The sequence below is a fragment of the Excalfactoria chinensis genome, chromosome 20 (assembly GCF_039878825.1).
Source record: "Excalfactoria chinensis isolate bCotChi1 chromosome 20, bCotChi1.hap2, whole genome shotgun sequence".
Lineage (NCBI taxonomy): Eukaryota > Metazoa > Chordata > Aves > Galliformes > Phasianidae > Excalfactoria > Excalfactoria chinensis.
The window spans coordinates 6,328,049-6,333,223 of NC_092844.1; the positions used below are offsets into that span (position 1 = coordinate 6,328,049).

The window sequence follows — 5,175 nt, forward strand, 5'->3', positions numbered from 1 at the left end:
GGAGTGTGGGGGTGAGCCATGGAGTGGGGTGAGTGATCCCTTCCTTGTGGGGTGGGGTGAGTGATCCCTTCCTTGTGGGGTGGGGTGAGTGTTCCCTTCCTTGTGGAGTGGGGTGAGTGATTCCTTCCTTGTGGGGTGGGGTGAGTGTTCCCTTCCTTATGGGGTGAGCCATGGAGTGGGGTGAGTGATCCTTTCCTTATTTTAAGGCTGTGTTTTTCTCTTTTTAGTGGATTCTGACCCCATTTCAGGGCTGGCAGCGGCAGGAGCAGCATCTGTACCTGATTGCTTCCTTGGGAGTGTGGGCTGTTTGTCTCTGGAATGAGGTGAGTGATTCCTTTATTTTGGGGCTGGGAGCTCTGTTTTTCTCAGGGGGTTGTGACCATATTTAAGGGGTGCCACCTGCAAGGGACACATATCTCCTTGCAGACTGTTTTCTGTGGGGTGAGCCCCGCTCCTCGGGAAGGGGTGAGTGATTCCTGCCTTATTGCAGGGCTGTGATCTGCCCCTGTTGGGGCTCATAGCTGCATTGGAAGGCTGGCAGCCATGAGGGCAGTATCTCTCCTTGGGGACTGCTTCCTTTGGAGTGTGGGGTGAGCTCTGGGCCTTGGATTGGGGTGAGGGGTTCTTTATGTCAGGGCTGTGCTGCCCTCATTTCTGGGGCAGCCTGACCACATTGAAGTGTCAGCAGCTGTACGGGTGGTGTTTCTCCCTGGAGTTTGCCTCCTGCGGGCTGTGGGTGAGTGTTTGTCTTTGGGATGGGGTGAATGTTTTCTGCTTTGTTTCAGGGCTGTGAGCTCTGCCATTTTTAGGTATCCCGACCACTGCAGTGCCTGCTTGTGCAAAAGGTGCTGCCCTGCACATGTGGGTAGTGCCTTCATTGCTGTATTGTGTCCAACAGGTGCCAGCAGAGCCCTGAGAGATGTGCAGCTCCTGATGAGAACAGCGAGGAACAGAAACCTGCATTGCCTGGAATGGCCCTGAACCAGCTTTGCTGACCGGTAACTCTCAGCCCAGCAGATAAGAGCAGCACACACTGACTGTGTTGGATCTGTTCCATACTGAGACCCAAGATAATGTTCCAGAGCTCATTTATGCACTTCAGTGCTTAATTCTTATTGCAGTGCCCTTCTTGCTGCCCCCAAATGCAGCCATTGCCTCTTGCCCCCCAAGTGCTGCCATCTCTCTCTGCCCCCCAAGTACAGCCTGTGTGTCGTGCCCCATAAGTGCCGCCATCACATTCTGCCCCCCAAGTTCGTTTCTGTTCCCCCATGGCTCCATTCAGTTCTTTATTGCTGCTGTTGCTCCTCCGTTGCAGTTCTGCGTTGTGTCCACAAGGCGGCGCTGTTGTAGCTCCCATTGCTGTTAATAGGGCTGCAATGCAAAGGGAGATTCAGACTGCTGCTATTAATGTCCTCTATGGTCACTATGGGGTTTAATGGGCGCTATGGGGTTTTATGGGATCATTTGGGGCCTTTATGGGGTCTCTATGGGGTTTAATGGGGCCTTTGGGGCCTTAGGGTGTCCGATGGGGTTTAATGTGGTCTTATGGGATCCCTATGGGGGTTTAATAAGGGCCTATGGGATGTTATGGGGTCCATATGGGGCTTAATGGGATCTTCTGGGATATTTATGGGCCATGATGTGTGTGTGTGTGTGTGTGTGTGTGTGTGTGTGTGTGTGTGCATATACCCCATAAGACCTCACTGGCCCCCATAGAGACCCCATAGGCCCCATTTGAACCCCATAGGACCCCATAGAGACCCCATAAGACCCCATAGGCCTCCATTAAACCCCATAGAGACCTGATGTGAGATGTGTGTCTGTGTGTGTCTGTGTGTGTCTGTGTGTGTCTGTGTGTGTCTGTGTGTCTGTGTGTCTGTGTGTGTCTGTATAATGGCCCTATATCCCATAGCTGGATGGCATTTTGTCCCTATGCTGTTCCTGTTGTGTGTTGGTGCCTTTATGAGCCATCCCTGCCTTATACCCCATATCCATCCTGTTGTTGCTATTGCAGTGCTGATGCCTTTATTAACCATCCCTTATACCCCATATCCATCCTGTTGTTCCTATTGCAGTGCTGATGCCTTTATTTAATCCTCCCTGCTTTCCATCCTCACATGCTGCAGGTTGGATTCCTCCACTGAGTCCAGATTGTTGCCGCTCCGCATCCATGTGTGTCAGCTCAGCATCTGTGTGCACAATGAAACACCAGTCACCGATTGGCTGCAGGATCATCCCATTGGCTGCTGGACCCCATTGTGCACCACTGACCCCACTGTGTGCTGTAGGATCATCCCATGGGCTGCTGGACCCCACTGTGTGGTGTAGGATCATCCCATGGGCTGCAGGACCCCATTGTGTGCTGTAGGATCATCCCATTGGGTGTAGGATCATCCCATGGGCTGCAGGACCCCATTGTGTGCTGTAGGATCATCCCATTGTGTGCTGTAGGATCATCCCATTGTGTGCTGTAGGATCATCCCATTGGCTGCTGGACCCCATTGTTTGCATTCTGCCACCAGGTGACCCGGCGATGTGAAGTTGTTCTCACTGTCTCATGACACCGTGGGAAATAACTTCAAGTTATGACTGGGGGCCTGAGGAAGAAGGCCAGGAGGTCCCAAGGGTCAGGCTGTGATCATTAGAATAGAAGTCTAAGAGGTCTCCCAGGGGCACAGGCGAATCCAAGGCTCTGCAAAACTAAGATCTCAACTAAGTGTGGGCAGCTTGGGGATAAATACCTTAGAAAATGGACTGGATTGGAGACCATCCAGCTTCTGCCTTGGGAGACTTAACACTTCCTAGGTTAAGCTAGCCTTGAATGAACCAAAAGTAATAAAAAGTTCCTCAATCATCTGTTGTTCTGGGCTTTTCTGTTATGGTGTTTTCTAAGACTGCTTCTATTTCTTTTTGCTCTGTACGGAGATACTTGTGCCAGTGGTATGGGAATAAAAGCGACAGGATGGGTTTGGCAATTAAACACCTAAAAAGTTTCAATAAAGATCTACAAAAACATGAGGATTCTCAGTAAAATATCTTTCATTCTGGAAAAGTCAAGGAAATCATGAAACCATAAGGAAGAAGAAAGAAGTTCTGCAACACACTGTGTGTGTGTATATCTGCGTGTGTGTGTATCTGCGTGGGAGTGTATCTGCGTGGGAGTGTATCTGCGTGGGAGTGTATATCTGCGTGGGAGTGTAAATCTGCGTGGGAGTGTAAATCTGCGTGGGAGTGTAAATCTGCGTGGGAGTGTAAATCTGCGGGGGAGTGTATCTGCAGGGGAGTGTATCTGCGGGGGAGTGTATCTGCGGGGGAGTGTATCTGCGGGGGAGTGTATCTGCGGGGGAGTATCTGTTTCTATATATCTGCGTGGGAGTATATCTGCGTGGGAGTATATCTGTGTGGGAGTATCTGTTTCTATATATCTGCGTGTGTGTATATCTGCGTGTGTGTATATCTGCGTGGGAGTATATCTGCGTGGGAATATATCTGCATGGGAATATATCTGCGTGTGTGTATCTGTGTGTGTGTATCTGTGTCTATATATCTGCGTGTGTGTGTATCTGTGTCTATATATCTGCGTGTGTGTATATCTGCGTGTGAATATATCTGCGTGAGACTATATCTGTGTGTGTGTATCTGTGTGTGTGTATCTGTGTGTGTGTATATCTGCGTGTGTGTATATCTGCGTGTGAGTATATCTGCGTGGGAATATATCTGCGTGGGAATATATCTGCGTGGGAATTTATCTGCGTGTGTGTATCTGTGTGTGTGTATCTGTTTCTATATATCTGCATGTGTGTATATCTGCGTGTGTGTATATCTGCATGTGAATATATCTGCGTGAGACTATATCTGTGTGTGTGTATCTGTTTCTAAATATCTGCGTGTGTGTATATCTGCGTGAGACTATATCTGCGTGAGACTATATCTGTGTGTGTATCTGTGTGTGTGTATCTGTTTCTATATATCTGTGTGTGTCTATATCTACGTGTCTATATCTACGTGTGTGTATATCAGTGCGTGTACATCTGTATGTGTATATATCTGTGTGTGTATATATCTCTGTGTGTATGTCTCTGTGTGTATATATCTGAGTATATCTGTGTGTGTATATCAGCGTGTGTGTATCTGCGTGTGTGTATCTGCGTGTGTATGTCTGTGTGTATGTCTGTGTGTGTGTATAACTGTGTGTGTATATCTGTGTGTGAATGTCTGTGTGTGTGTATCTGTGTGCATATGTGTGTGTATCAGTGTGTGTGTATCTGTGTGCATATATGTGTGTGTATCAGTGTGTGCATGTCTGTGTGAGTATATATCTGTGTGTGTTTATATCTGTGTGTGTTTATATCTGTGTGTGTTTATATCTGTGTGTGTTTATATCTGCGTGTATATCTGTGTGTGTGTATAATTGTGTGCGTGTATATCTGAGCGTGTATATATCTGTGTTTCTATATATCTGTGTCTGTATAATCTGTGTGTGTATATCTGTGTGTGTATCTGTGTCTATATATCTCTGCGTGTATTTCTGTGTTTGAATATATCTTTGTGTGTATCAGTGTGTGTGTATGTATTTGTGTGTATATATCTGTATGTGTACATATCTGTTTGTGTATATCTGTGTTTGTATATGTGTGTGTATATCTGTGTGTGTATATTTGTGTTCATATCTGTGTGTGTATATATCTGTGTATGTATTTCTGTGTGTGTGTATATCTGTGTGTGTGTATCTGTGTGTGTGCGTATCTGTGTGTACGTGTGCTTGTGTGTATATCTGTGTATGTATGTCTTTGGGTATATATCTGTGTGTGTGCGTATCTGTGTTTCTATCTGTGCGTGTATATCTGTCTGCGTGTATATCTGTGTGTGTATATCTGTGTCTATATATCTGTGTTTGTATATATCTCTGTGTGTATCAGTGTGTGTATGTTTGTGTGTGTATATATCTGTGTCTATATATCTGTGTGTGTGTATCTGTTTCTATATATCTGTGTGTGTTTATATCTGCGTGTCTGTATCTACGTGTGTGTATATCAGTGCGTGTACATCTGTGTGTGTATATATCTGTGTGTGTATATATCTCTGTGTGCGTATATCTGTGTGTATGTCTCTGTGTGTATATATCTGAGTATATCTGTGTGTGTATGTATCTGTATGTGTATATATCTGCGTGTG

At 46.3% G+C, this 5,175-nt stretch overlaps 1 long non-coding RNA gene across 1 annotated transcript; it reads left to right on the forward strand.

The window, feature by feature from the left end:
- Nucleotides 1-215: 215 nt before the first annotated feature.
- On the forward strand, nucleotides 216-3,018 carry LOC140261287 (uncharacterized). The gene is made up of 3 exons (XR_011905696.1): nucleotides 216-323; nucleotides 899-998; nucleotides 2,127-3,018. It is a non-coding gene; the product is annotated as an uncharacterized lncRNA (long non-coding RNA).
- The last annotated feature ends 2,157 nt before the right edge of the window (nucleotides 3,019-5,175 follow it).